Here is a 16,462-nt window from a genome sequence, read left to right on the forward strand (position 1 = left end):
TTTATGCATTTGACTGCTTGTAGTGAGGCTCAGGTTGATACTCTACAGGAGGACAAAACTATATACATACTAAACATATTAAAATAAAGTTTTTTTTAAAATAAAAATGAACATAATTAAATACAAAATACACACATAATATACACAAAGATATAGAATATATAAAGACAGGAGGGGCATGATCTTGTAGATCTGAAGTATCTTCACCAGACCTTCTGCTAAAAATTGAAACGCATATTTAAAACGTTTGCCTGAGATGTATATCACTACCCCGTCGTAACGGAGTATGTCTACACCAGAGAGGCAGGGAAAACGTACCGCAGTTTGGCCGCATAGAATTACAGGACATATTTGTTCCTGTAGTGCAGGGGGCTTGGGTATTGTGTAAGGTGAAGTTACAGCAAACCAAACACTGTCTAAAACGCACTCTGTGTGGTTTGTAGCCAAGAAGGAAGTGGAGGTTGTGAGCGGACACTGTACTTGTATGGCAGGGCGAGTTAGCGGTTTGACCAACGACAGGACGTGTATTTATTCGCTTAGTGTACAGCTGGTATTAAAACCACTGTGACATCTGAACCCTGTATGTGGTGGCATACATAGCGTGTTTACTGAATGTAGTATTAAATAAATGATTCTTCTAGATTGACCCAAAACTAATGTCAGAATCTGACTTCTGTAAACCAATCGGGCACAGAATAGCTCAAAGAAATGCTGTGAAGTCTGTTGCTGTGACAGCAGTATCCTCAAATATGCTTTTTAAAGATTTAAAGGTCAGCTATGGCCTCACAAGCAGAGATGTATACTCACATTTATTCTAATACCACCACAGATGAGCATAGAAAGCCAGCTGTAGATGCAACAATGCAAAGTAAGATCACAGAGATCCCAAAGCTTCTCAATCTCCTGTTTGATGACAAGTACGTAACTCTCTCCAAAACAGAACTTGAACAGGAGTTTGATGAATTAATGCATAACACTCCTCCAGCATTTAGTATTCTGAACTGCAAATTCCTTTAAGAACACACAATTGGCCAATTGAACTGTGAATTCTGGTTTGAACAGAGACAGGGTTGAATCACTGCCAGTCACTTTGGCACACACTGGGGCACAAAATCCAGCAAAATTCAACTGTTTAAGTCTGGGTTAGGGGGAACAAAAATATCTAAAGTGGCATTTATGTCAAAGCTGCCATCAGAGTTTAAAGGTAGAGCACATTGATTTGGTGGTTAATCCAAGATATCCTTATTTAGGGTCTAGCCCAGATGGATTACTGCAATGCAAGATGTAAAACATCTAACTTTGTAGTAGGGACAACTACTGACTGTCACATTCAGAGAGCACAACGGACAGTACAGGGTTTAGATCAGACCTAAAACAAACAACATATTCTTAAAGACATTTGCTGAAAATGCTGAAATGCTTTTCATAGATGAATTGTATCTACCTAAATAGTCAAAGCACAATCATTTATATTTTTCTACTTTGTGTTACACAAGTACAAAAAATGCCCATGGCTGCATATGTCATTTAATCAACACAAGAGAATCTCATACAGATCCTGTAAATACATCACATACCTGTTGGTTAGTGCTTTTGTCTGTTGGCTTTAATAAAAAAAATATTCTGAAGAGTTTGAATCAGAGAGTATGAACATTTTAATCTCCAGACTCGTCAATCACTTTCTCAAACTGGTGTTCTCCTTTCTGACAATATTAATTGACAGATCAGTTCCATCAGACATATCTCTGAAGTTGTTTATATCTTGCATGTGCATACGACTCCATGTCCTCCACTGCTCCCTCTATAGATTGGGCCGAAGATGCTTTTTTGAGGGACCTTTGGTATGTAATCATCCAATGGTTTACCTATAGAAAAAAAACAAAAACAAATGAAAATATTCACAAAGGTATAAAAAATATAGGAATGTGGCTCATATCTTTTTTTTATTGGCAATTTTTTCATGGGTGCAACCCACACACTCAGCTCTACTGCTCATCCCACAAATGCATTTTCCTTACAAATGTGGCACCATTTAAAAGAGACATTAACAGGTTTTCCAAAGGCATAAGATGTATTGCCAATGAGCATTGTTACAACAAAGAAACAATCTACCAAACACACATTTGCCCAGATCAGATCAACCGCTATATTTTTCAGAATTATATAACTAATGTTAAACTGTTATAGTTGTGTATCATATAACCCCGGCAAAATGACCATCTATGAAATAAATGGTAATTTTGCTATTACATAAACGCGCTGAGATAGAAGGGGAGGGTGGAGGGTGAATATTTTTGGCTTGGAGTCCGGGTCGGCTTTTTTGTGGTCTGTGCGGAACAGCGGACCCCCAGTTTGTATGATGAGGAGACGATGCTTGTTCGACAGTCATTTGGACTGATGCTGCGTTCGAGCGGGGTCTGGAACTGGGAAATACTGTTTGTACCACTTGTAAATTGCACTGAACAGGCAGTGTCGTATTTACTCTAGATACACGAGTTTACAAGATGTTACTTGTATTGCGACAGCTTATCTTTTACATGTTTTAAATTTTTTACACTCCACCGCTCCAGAGCTGACTGACATTACTTGATTTAGTTTGATATTCCGCAGTTTTTATGGACGACTCAATGTCGTTGTTTTTCTTCGTGGTTGATGTTTTACGGATCTCCGTGCTTAGTGGGCCGATCTTCCTGCAAGAAGCCGAAAATAGTAAAGTTGTATCTGGTAAATACAATCTACCTAGAAGCGCTCGAGCTCATCAGAAGAAGAGGGGTTGTATAAGGGCGTGAGGGCCAGGAGCAGAAGTTTGGGGCGTGGTCCTTCTCCTAAAATTTAGTTATATCATATTTCTAAATTGGAAGCGGTTTAAGCAACGTTTCAAAATTTTTGAGCGTCTTAATTCTCAATTCTTGGCCTTAATTCTAATGCAAGTTTAATGCAAGAAGGTTTAGAAATGCCAGAAGCTTCCTAATGTCCGACAAACAGTGTCAGTTACGGAACGCAATGGCTAAGTTTAAGGAGTACTTTGTCTCCAAACAAAAGGTCGCGTTCAAAATGTATTTTTTTATTTGTGATCAAAATGACGAGCGCATACTACGCAAAGTCAACACGATATAGACAGGAATTGTTAATAAATTGTCAAGTATCTTCAAGTTCAAGTGTCAGGTTTATTGTTAGGACATTTATGCATTTGACTGCTTGTAGTGAGGCTCAGGTTGATACTCTACAGGAGGACAAAACTATATACATACTAAACATATTAAAATAAAGTTTTTTCAAATAAAAATGAACATAATTAAATACAAAATACACACATAATATACACAAAGATATAGAATATATAAAGACAGGAGGGGCATGATCTTGTAGATCTGAAGTATCTTCACCAGACCTTCTGCTAAAAATTGAAACGCATATTTAAAACGTTTGCCTGAGATGTATATCACTACCCCGTCGTAACGGAGTATGTCTACACCAGAGAGGCAGGGAAAACGTACCGCAGTTTGGCCGCATAGAATTACAGGACATATTTGTTCCTGTAGTGCAGGGAGCTTGGGTAGTGTGTAAGGTGAAGTTAGAGCAAACCAAACACTGTCTAAAACGCACTCTGCGTGGTTTGTAGCCAAGAAGGAAGTGGAGGTTGTGAGCGGACACTGTACTTGTATGGCAGGGCGAGTTAGCGGTTTGACCAACGACAGGACGTGTATGTATTCGTTTAGCGCACAGCTCGTATTAAAACCACTGTGACATCTGAACCCTGTATGTGGTGGCATACATAGTGTGTTTACTGAATGTATTATTAAATAAATGATAAAATTGCCGAACCCGCATCATTCTTCTAGATTGACCCAAAACTAATGTCAGAATCTGACTTCTGTAAACCAGTCAGGCACAGAATAGCTCAAAGAAATGCTGTGAAGTCTGTTGCTGTGACAGCAGTATCCTCAAATATGCTTTTTAAGGATTTAAACGTCAGCTATGGCCTCACAAGCAGAGATGTATACTCACATTTATTCTAATACCACCACAGATGAGCATAGAAAGCCAGCTGTAGATGCAACAATGCAAAGTAAGATCACAGAGATCCCAAAGCTTCTCAATCTCCTGTTTGATGACAAGTACGTAACTCTCTCCAAAACAGAACTTGAACAGGAGTTTGATGAATTAATGCATAACACTCCTCCAGCATTTAGTATTCTGAACTGCAAATTCCTTTAAGAACACACAATTGGCCAATTGAACTGTGAATTCTGGTTTGAACAGATACAGGGTTGAATCACTGCCAGTCACTTTGGCACATACTGGGGCACAAATCCAGCAAAATTCATCTGTTTAAGTCTGGGTTAGGGGGAACAAAAAAATATCTAAAGTGGCATTTATGTCAAAGCTGCCATCAGAGTTTAAAGGTAGAGCACATTGATTTGGTGGTTAATCCAAGATATCCTTATTTAGGGTCTAGCCCAGATGGATTACTGCAATGCAAGATGTAAAACATCTAACTTTGTAGTAGGGACAACTATTGACTGTCACATTCAGAGAACACAACGGACAGTACAGGGTTTAGATCAGACCTAAAACAAACAACATATTCTTAAAGACATTTGCTGAAAATGCTGAAATGCTTTTCATAGATGAATTGTATCTACCTAAATAGTCAAAGCACAATCATTTATATTTTTCTACTTTGTGTTACACAAGTACAAAAAATGCCCATGGCTGCATATGTCATTTAATCAACACAAGATAATCTCATACAGATCCTGTAAATACATCACATACCTGTTGGTTAGTGCTTTTGTCTGTTGGCTTTAATAAAAAAAATATTCTGAAGAGTTTGAATCAGAGAGTATGAACATTTTAATCTCCAGACTCGTCAATCACTTTCTCAAACTGGTGTTCTCCTTTCTGACAATATTAATTGACAGATCAGTTCCATCAGACATATCTCTGAAGTTGTTTATATCTTGCATGTGCATACGACTCCATGTCCTCCACTGCTCCCTCTATAGATTGGGCCGAAGATGCTTTTTTGAGGGACCTTTGGTATGTAATCATCCAATGGTTTACCTATAGAAAAAAAAACAAAACAAATGAAAATATTCACAAAGGTATAAAAAATATAGGAATGTGGCTCATATCTTTTTTTTATTGGCAATTTTTTCATGGGTGCAACCCACACACTCAGCTCTACTGCTCATCCCGCAAATGCATTTTCCTTACAAATGTGGCACCATTTAAAAGAGACATTAACAGGTTTTCCAAAAGCATAAGATGTATTGCCAATGAGCATTGTTACAACAAAGAAACAATCTACCAAACACACATTTGCCCAGATCAGATCAACCGCTATATTTTTCAGAATTATATAACTAATGTTAAACTGTTATAGTTGTGTATCATATAACCCCGGCAAAATGACCATCTATGAAATAAATGGTAATTTTGCTATTACATAAACGCGCTGAGATAGAAGGGGAGGGTGGAGGGTGAATATTTTTGGCTTGGAGTCCGGGTCGGCTTTTTTGTGGTCTGTGCGGAACAGCGGACCCCCAGTTTGTATGATGAGGAGACGATGCTTGTTCGACAGTCATTTGGACTGATGCTGCGTTCGAGCGGGGTCTGGAACTGGGAAATACTGTTTGTACCACTTGTAAATTGCACTGAACAGGCAGTGTCGTATTTACTCTAGATACACGAGTTTACAAGATGTTACTTGTATTGCGACAGCTTATCTTTTACATGTTTTAAATTTTTTACACTCCACCGCTCCAGAGCTGACTGACATTACTTGATTTAGTTTGATATTCCGCAGTTTTTATGGACGACTCAATGTCGTTGTTTTTCTTCGTGGTTGATGTTTTACGGATCTCCGTGCTTAGTGGGCCGATCTTCCTGCAAGAAGCCGAAAATAGTAAAGTTGTATCTGGTAAATACAATCTACCTAGAAGCGCTCGAGCTCATCAGAAGAAGAGGGGTTGTATAAGGGCGTGAGGGCCAGGAGCAGAAGTTTGGGGCGTGGTCCTTCTCCTAAAATTTAGTTATATCATATTTCTAAATTGGAATCGGTTTAAGCAACGTTTTAAAAATTTTGAGCGTCTTAATTCTCAATTCTTGGCCTTAATTCTAATGCAAGTTTAATGCAAGAAGGTTTAGAAATGCCAGAAGCTTCCTAATGTCCGACAAACAGTGTCAGTTACGGAACGCAATGGCTAAGTTTAAGGAGTACTTTGTCTCCAAACAAAAGGTCGCGTTCAAAATGTATTTTTTTATTTGTGATCAAAATGACGAGCGCATACTACGCAAAGTCAACACGATATAGACAGGAATTGTTAATAAATTGTCAAGTATCTTCAAGTTCAAGTGTCAGGTTTATTGTTAGGACATTTATGCATTTGACTGCTTGTAGTGAGGCTCAGGTTGATACTCTACAGGAGGACAAAACTATATACATACTAAACATATTAAAATAAAGTTTTTTCAAATAAAAATGAACATAATTAAATACAAAATACACACATAATATACACAAAGATATAGAATATATAAAGACAGGAGGGGCATGATCTTGTAGATCTGAAGTATCTTCACCAGATCTTCTGCTAAAAATTGAAACGCATATTTAAAACGTTTGCCTGAGATGTATATCACTACCCCGTCGTAACGGAGTATGTCTACACCAGAGAGGCAGGGAAAACGTACCGCAGTTTGGCCGCATAGAATTACAGGACATATTTGTTCCTGTAGTGCAGGGAGCTTGGGTAGTGTGTAAGGTGAAGTTAGAGCAAACCAAACACTGTCTAAAACGCACTCTGCGTGGTTTGTAGCCAAGAAGGAAGTGGAGGTTGTGAGCGGACACTGTACTTGTATGGCAGGGCGAGTTAGCGGTTTGACCAACGACAGGACGTGTATGTATTCGTTTAGCGCACAGCTCGTATTAAAACCACTGTGACATCTGAACCCTGTATGTGGTGGCATACATAGTGTGTTTACTGAATGTATTATTAAATAAATGATAAAATTGCCGAACCCGCATCATTCTTCTAGATTGACCCAAAACTAATGTCAGAATCTGACTTCTGTAAACCAGTCAGGCACAGAATAGCTCAAAGAAATGCTGTGAAGTCTGTTGCTGTGACAGCAGTATCCTCAAATATGCTTTTTAAGGATTTAAACGTCAGCTATGGCCTCACAAGCAGAGATGTATACTCACATTTATTCTAATACCACCACAGATGAGCATAGAAAGCCAGCTGTAGATGCAACAATGCAAAGTAAGATCACAGAGATCCCAAAGCTTCTCAATCTCCTGTTTGATGACAAGTACGTAACTCTCTCCAAAACAGAACTTGAACAGGAGTTTGATGAATTAATGCATAACACTCCTCCAGCATTTAGTATTCTGAACTGCAAATTCCTTTAAGAACACACAATTGGCCAATTGAACTGTGAATTCTGGTTTGAACAGATACAGGGTTGAATCACTGCCAGTCACTTTGGCACATACTGGGGCACAAATCCAGCAAAATTCATCTGTTTAAGTCTGGGTTAGGGGGAACAAAAAAATATCTAAAGTGGCATTTATGTCAAAGCTGCCATCAGAGTTTAAAGGTAGAGCACATTGATTTGGTGGTTAATCCAAGATATCCTTATTTAGGGTCTAGCCCAGATGGATTACTGCAATGCAAGATGTAAAACATCTAACTTTGTAGTAGGGACAACTATTGACTGTCACATTCAGAGAACACAACGGACAGTACAGGGTTTAGATCAGACCTAAAACAAACAACATATTCTTAAAGACATTTGCTGAAAATGCTGAAATGCTTTTCATAGATGAATTGTATCTACCTAAATAGTCAAAGCACAATCATTTATATTTTTCTACTTTGTGTTACACAAGTACAAAAAATGCCCATGGCTGCATATGTCATTTAATCAACACAAGATAATCTCATACAGATCCTGTAAATACATCACATACCTGTTGGTTAGTGCTTTTGTCTGTTGGCTTTAATAAAAAAAATATTCTGAAGAGTTTGAATCAGAGAGTATGAACATTTTAATCTCCAGACTCGTCAATCACTTTCTCAAACTGGTGTTCTCCTTTCTGACAATATTAATTGACAGATCAGTTCCATCAGACATATCTCTGAAGTTGTTTATATCTTGCATGTGCATACGACTCCATGTCCTCCACTGCTCTCTCTATAGATTGGGCCGAAGATGCTTTTTTGAGGGACCTTTGGTATGTAATCATCCAATGGTTTACCTATAGAAAAAAAAAAAAAACAAATGAAAATATTCACAAAGGTATAAAAAATATAGGAATGTGGCTCATATCTTTTTTTTATTGGCAATTTTTTCATGGGTGCAACCCACACACTCAGCTCTACTGCTCATCCCGCAAATGCATTTTCCTTACAAATGTGGCACCATTTAAAAGAGACATTAACAGGTTTTCCAAAAGCATAAGATGTATTGCCAATGAGCATTGTTACAACAAAGAAACAATCTACCAAACACACATTTGCCCAGATCAGATCAACCGCTATATTTTTCAGAATTATATAACTAATGTTAAACTGTTATAGTTGTGTATCATATAACCCCGGCAAAATGACCATCTATGAAATAAATGGTAATTTTGCTATTACATAAACGCGCTGAGATAGAAGGGGAGGGTGGAGGGTGAATATTTTTGGCTTGGAGTCCGGGTCGGCTTTTTTGTGGTCTGTGCGGAACAGCGGACCCCCAGTTTGTATGATGAGGAGACGATGCTTGTTCGACAGTCATTTGGACTGATGCTGCGTTCGAGCGGGGTCTGGAACTGGGAAATACTGTTGGTACCACTTGTAAATTGCACTGAACAGGCAGTGTCGTATTTACTCTAGATACACGAGTTTACAAGATGTTACTTGTATTGCGACAGCTTATCTTTTACATGTTTTTACATTTTTACACTCCACCGCTCCAGAGCTGACTGACATTACTTGATTTAGTTTGATATTCTGCAGTTTTTATGGACGACTCAATGTCGTTGTTTTTCTTCGTGGTTGATGTTTTACGGATCTCCGTGCTTAGTGGGCCGATCTTCCTGCAAGAAGCCGAAAATAGTAAAGTTGTATCTGGTAAATACAATCTACCTAGAAGCGCTCGAGCTCATCAGAAGAAGAGGGGTTGTATAAGGGCGTGAGGGTCAGGAGCAGAAGGTTGGGGCGTGGTCCTTCTCCTAAAATTGAGTTATATCATATTTCTAAATTGGAATCGGTTTAAGCAACGTTTTAAAATTTTTGAGCGTCTTAATTCTCAATTCTTGGCCTTAATTCTAATGCAAGTTTAATGCAAGAAAGTTAAGAAATGCCAGAATCTTCCTAATGTCCGACAAACAGTGTCAGTTACGGAACGCAATGGCTAAGGTTAAGGAGTACTTTGTCTCCAAACAGAAGGTCGCGTTCAAAATGTTTTTTTTTTTTGTGATCAAAATGACGAGCGCATACTACGCAAAGTCAACACGATATAGACAGGAATTGTTAATAAATTGTCAAGTATCTTCAAGTTCAAGTTTCAGGTTTATTGTTAGGACATTTATGCATTTGACTGCTTGTAGTGAGGCTCAGGTTGATACTCTACAGGAGGACAAAACTATATACATACTAAACATATTAAAATAAAGTTTTTCAAACAAAAATGAACATAATTAAATACAAAATACACACATAATATACACAAAGATATAGAATATACAAAGACAGGAGGGGCATGATCTTGTAGATCTGAAGTATCTTCACCAGACCTTCTGCTAAAAATTGAAACGCATATTTAAAACGTTTGCCTGAGATGTATATCACTACCCCGTCGTAACGGAGTATGTTTACACCAGAGAGGCAGGGAAAACGTACCGCAGTTTGGCCGCATAGAATTACAGGACATATTTGTTCCTGTAGTGCAGGGAGCTTGGGTGTGTAAGGTGAAGTTAGAGCAAACCAAACACTGTCTAAAACGCACTCTGCGTGGTTTGTAGCCAAGAAGGAAGTGGAGGTTGTGAGCGGACACTGTACTTGTATGGCAGGGCGAGTTAGCGGTTTGACCAACGACAGGACGTGTATGTATTCGTTTAGCGCACAGCTCGTATTAAAACCACTGTGACATCTGAACCCTGTGTGTGGTGGCATACATAGTGTGTTTACTGAATGTATTATTAAATAAATGATAAAATTGCCGAACCCGCATCATTCTTCTAGATTGACTCAAAACTAATGTCAGAATCTGACTTCTGTAAACCAGTCAGGCACAGAATAGCTCAAAGAAATGCTGTGAAGTCTGTTGCTGTGACAGCAGTATCCTCAAATATGCTTTTTAAGGATTTAAACGTCAGCTATGGCCTCACAAGCAGAGATGTATACTCACATTTATTCTAATACCACCACAGATGAGCATAGAAAGCCAGCTGTAGATGCAACAATGCAAAGTAAGATCACAGAGATCCCAAAGCTTCTCAATCTCCTGTTTGATGAAAAATATGTAACTCTCTCCAAAACAGAACTTGAACAGGAGTTTGATGAATTAATGCATAACACTCCTCCAGCATTTAGTATTCTGAACTGCAAATTCCTTTAAGAACACACAATTGGCCAATTGAACTGTGAATTCAGGTTTGAACAGATACAGGGTTGAATCACTGCCAGTCACTTTGGCACATACTGGGGCACAAATCTAGCAAAATTCATCTGTTTAAGTCTGGGTTAGGGGGAACAAAAAAATATCTAAAGTGGCATTTATGTCAAAGCTGCCATCAGAGTTTAAAGGTAGAGCACATTGATTTGGTGGTTGATCATTGATCATTGATCATTGTTTAGGGTCTAGCCCAGATGGATTAGTGCAATGCAAGATGTAAAACATCTTACTTTGTAGTAGGGACAACTACTGACTGTCACATTCAGAGAACACAACAGACAGTACAGGGTTTAGATCAGACCTAAAACAAACAACATATTCTTAAAGACATTTGCTGAAAATGCTGAAATGCTTTTCATAGATGAATTGTATCTACCTAAATAGTAAAAGCACAATCATTTATATTTTTCTACTTTGTGTTACACAAGTACAAAAAATGCCCATGGCTGCATGTGTCATTTAATCAACACAAGAGAATCTCATACAGATCCTGTAAATTTTTGAGGGACCTGGCTTACCTATAGAAAGAAACAAACCAATGAAAATATTTACAAAGGTTTAAAAGTATAGGAATGTGACCATTTTTAATGGGTGCAACCCACTACACTCAGCTCTACTGCTCATCCCACAAATGCATGTTCCTTATAAATGTGGCACCATTTAAAAGGGAAATTAACAGGTTTTCCAACAGCATAAGATGTATTACCAATGAGCATTGTTACAACAACGAAACAATCTACCAAACACACATTTGCTCAGATCAGATCAACCGCTATATTTTTCAGAATTATATAACTAATGTTAAACTGTTATAGTTGTGTATCATATAACCCCGGCAAAATGACCATCTATGAAATAAATGGTAATTTTGCTATTACATAAACGCGCTGAGATAGAAGGGGAGGGTGGAGGGTGAATATTTTTGGCTTGGAGTCCGGGTCGGCTTTTTTGTGGTCTGTGCGGAACAGCGGACCCCCAGTTTGTATGATGAGGAGACGATGCTTGTTCGACAGTCATTTGGACTGATGCTGCGTTCGAGCGGGGTCTGGAACTGGGAAATACTGTTTGTACCACTTGTAAATTGCACTGAACAGGCAGTGTCGTATTTACTCTAGATACACGAGTTTACAAGATGTTACTTGTATTGCGACAGCTTATCTTTTACATGTTTTAAATTTTTACACTCCACCGCTCCAGAGCTGACTGACATTACTTGATTTAGTTTGATATTCTGCAGTTTTTATGGACGACTCAATGTCGTTGTTTTTCTTCGTGGTTGATATTCTACGGATCTTCATGCTTAGTGGGCCGATCTTCCTGCAAGAAGCCGAAAATAGTAAAGTTGTATCTGGTAAATACAACCTACCTAGAAGCGCTCGAGCTCAGCAGGAGAAGAGGGGTTGTATAAGGGCGTGAGGGTCAGGAACAGAAGGTTGGGGCGTGGTCCTTCTCCTAAAATTTAGTTATATCATATTTCTAAATTGGAATCGGTTTAAGCAACGTTTCAAAATTTTTGAGCGTCTTAATTCTCAATTTTTGGCCTTAATTCTAATGCAAGTTTAATGCAAGAAGGTTTAGAAATGCCAGAATCTTCCTAATGTCCGACAAACAGTGTCAGTTACGGAACGCAATGGCTAAGTTTAAGGAGTACTCTGCCCCCAAACAAAAGGTCGCGTTCAAAATGTATTTTTTTCTTGTGATCAAAATGACGAGCGCATACTACGCAAAGTCAACACGATATAGACAGGAATTGTTAATAAATTGTCAAGTATCTTCAAGTTCAAGTTTCAGGTTTATTGTTAGGACATTTATGCATTTGACTGCTTGTAGTGAGGCTCAGGTTGATACTCTACAGGAGGACAGAACTATATACATACTAAACATATTAAAATAAAGTTTTTTTAAATAAAAATGAACATAATTAAATACAAAATACACACATAATATACACAAAGATATAGAATATACAAAGACAGGAGGGGCATGATCTTGTAGATCTGAAGTATCTTCACCAGACCTTCTGCTAAAAATTGAAACGCATATTTAAAACGTTTGCCTGAGATGTATATCACTACCCCGTCGTAACGGAGTATGTCTACACCAGAGAGGCAGGGAAAACGTACCGCAGTTTGGCCGCATAGAATTACAGGACATATTTCTTCCTGTAGTGCAGGGAGCTTGGGTAGTGTGTAAGGTGAAGTTACAGCAAAGCAAACACTGTCTAAAACGCACTCTGCGTGGTTTGTAGCCAAGAAGGAAGTGGAAGTTGAGCGGACACTGTATCTTTTTTTATTGTCAATGTTTTCATGGGTGCAACCCACACACTCAGCCCTACTGCTCATCCCACAAATGCATGTTCCTTACAAATGTGGCACCATTTAAAAGAGAAATTAACAGGTTTTCCAACGGCATAAGATGTATTGCCAATGAGCATTGTTACAACAAAGAAACACTACCAAACATCTACCAAACACACATTTCCTTACTTTTTGTGCTAAGTTTTAGTAAAAACTATCAAAGCAGAAGTCCACGCTTCCATTAGAAGTCAATGACAAGTCAATCTTACAGTGATTACCGGACTTTGAATAGGAAAAGCAAAATGTACCCTGTCAAAATGGGCTGAGTAAAACTGGAGAAAATGACACTGAAAGGAGGCTGCTTAACCACCTTCAGACACAAAGGAAAGAGCTACAAGGTACAACTATTGATTATAGACAAGGATATACAGTCCATATTAAGCCTGAGTGCTTGTGAGAGACTTAATCTGAAAGAGTCACAGCTGAATAAGTATACTGATGTTTTTGAAAGCCTAGGTTATCTCCCAGACGAGCACAAAATACACACAGATAAAATTGTAGCTTCAGAAGTTCATGCATGTTCCTCTTGCACTAAGAGAGAAACGTGAAGAGGAATTGACTCACATGGAACAAGCGGACATGATCAAAAATAGATGAATCTACAGATTGCGTAAGCTCACTGCAAACTGCAGAACAGAAAAATGGCTATGCATTTGTTTGGAGACTTTAACAGAGCTAGAAAAGAAATCATGTGGCAGTTTGCAGGACAATTCAAGTCAAGTCAAATGGCTATTATTATCATTTCTGCTCTGGACAAGTACACTCAACAAAACAATACAGGGCAGGACAGACTGCAAAAGTGTAACGTGCAGACATTAAACTAAAAAGACAGAAAAATACAGTAAATACAATAAATACAACTCATTACTGAGTAGAGGTAGTGATTCTAATATAAACATAAAACAATAAAAACAACAGTTCTAATTTTAGGGTGTGTTTATACTAACGCATAGTTTTGGTTTGATTAAAATGAACCCTGTTGCAATTGCTTTGTGTGTGGTTTGTTAGAGTAGATAACAATGCCTTTCAAACTCTGCCATGCACCAAACAAGCGGACTTAAGCAGATTGGTCTCAATCCATCTCTAAACGAATTCTGTTGCAGTTAGTTTAAAGCGTGAACACAATGCGAACCAACGAGCGAAACATAGGACGTGACATCCGTCCGTCCCACCAGCGCCATGCTGTCCGCATCTACCTGCTTCATCGAGATGCATCCATTTGCAGGGCCACACCACCATACTTGACCACAGTTTTAAGACAACAGTTCTGGACCAACAGTTGTAGGACATGTCATTTTTAGACTTGCACCACCTAGCTTCTGGGGACGGTAATTGCTTGACACGTTACAACCATACAGTCTTACAGTCTTATGCAAAAGGTTGTTATATAAGTTCAGTACATAGCTTCAGTTATATTGGGACAACTCCATCCTGATGTCTAAGGTTATTGAATTCATCCTACAAAACTTAATCTAACCATACTGTCTAAAGTCTGTTAACAACCAAACCTGAATGATAATGCTATTTCAAGCAAGAAATAAAAAAAAAATGAACAAAGCTTTAAAATGAGAAGAGTTTAGAATAGACTCACAATGTAGTCTGTCATGACTGTTGGTCCAGAGCTGATTGCCCAAACCTAGGTTGACATGTTGTGAAATATGGCATTACAGCGCTGCAAATGGATAGTTTTGAGATTCACCATTTTTCTGTGCTTTAACAACAGCCCAGTCCCAATACTCACACTTATACCCTTGCGCCCCTGTTTTTTCTGTTTCCTTTGGAACTGTAATGGTGAATGTGGTGTTAAATGGGGCACACTGAAAGTTCACTACATTACCCTTTGGCAGCTATTAGGCAGATGCTAGAGTTTATAAAGATGTAAATGATTCCAAGTTGGGAGGTGTTCCTATACCTGATATCTGTTTAACAGCTACATATGAATATCTTTGTATTCCATATGTTGTAGTGTTTGTAAATCATCCAACTCCATCTACCTAACCACTCCGTTAACAACAAGTCCATGCCAACACCATCCCAAACAGCTACAGTTGTGTGAGGAGAAAAAAGGAGGCTTCCAGTTAAACCTCAATGTTGTGATTTACTTCACATAATTTGGCAGTTTCTCTGTACAGGCCTCACTGTGCTTCCCCCCCTAGGACAGCTGTGGATCTTTCTGACTCCTAGATAAGGATCTTCTGATCATTATCAAAGTCACAAATATAGACAAACACATTCTAGTAACACACTACAACAACAGTTGTACTGTTCTTGTGTTTAATTTAGCACATTGAGTAAATATCCAGCAATGCAAGCACATAAAAGTATATGAACCTTTATCAAAATTTAATAACGAATAGATCCTACTGTAGCAGCAATTACAGCGTATCACAAAAGTGAGTACACCCCTCACATTTCTTTTCATGGGACAACACTGACAAAATGACACTTTGACACAATGAAAAGTATGTGTCAGTCTGTGTGCAGCTTATATAACAGTGTAAATGTATTCTTCCCTCAAAATAACTCAATATACAGCCATCAATGTGAAAGTGAGTACACCCCTTAGTGAAAGTTCCTGAAGTGTCAATATTTTGTGTGGCCACCATTATTTTCCTGAACTGCTTTAACTCTCCTGGGCATGGAGTTTACCAGAGCTTCACAGGTTGCCACTGGAATGCTTTTCCACTCCTCCATGACGACATCATGGAGCTGGCGGATATTTGAGACTTCCGCTTAAGGATGCCCCAGAGATGTTCTATTGGATTTAGGTCTGGAGACATGCATGACCTTTAACCTCAGCCTCTTCAATAAAGCAGTGGTTGTCTTAGAGGTGTGTTTGAGGTCATTATCATGCTGGAACACTGCCCCGCGACCCAGTTTCCAGAGGGGATCATGCTCTGCTTCAGTATTTCACAGTACATATTGGAGTTCATGTGTCCTCAATGAAATGTAACTCCCCAACACCTGCTGCACTCATGCAGCCCCAGACCATGGCATTCCCACCACCATGCTTGACTGTAGGCATGACACACTTATCTTTGTACCTTTTCATTGTGTCAAAGTGTCATTTAGTCAGTGTTGTCCCATGAAAAGATATACTTAAATATCTGCAGAAATGTGAGGGGTGTGTTCCCTTTTGTGATACACTATACTTCCACCAAACATTTCCTGTTGCTACAAAAAAGATTTGCACAACTTTGAGGAGGAATTGTGCACTATTTCTACAAATGTGTTTCAGTTCTGATTTTTCACCATTTGTAGATAGTTTGTCCAAGTTTGTACATAGATTGATGTAAACCCAACTCTATGTGTCTCCATAACATGTCTTCATTCAAGGTTCACACTGACCACCCTTTCTTTGGAAGAACAGATTTGTCAGGAACTAGGCTTTGTGTGCCATTTATTATTTGGGCAAAGCATATTACAATCTC

This window comes from Salminus brasiliensis, chromosome 2, assembly GCF_030463535.1.
Source record: "Salminus brasiliensis chromosome 2, fSalBra1.hap2, whole genome shotgun sequence".
Taxonomy (NCBI): Eukaryota; Metazoa; Chordata; class Actinopteri; order Characiformes; family Bryconidae; genus Salminus; species Salminus brasiliensis.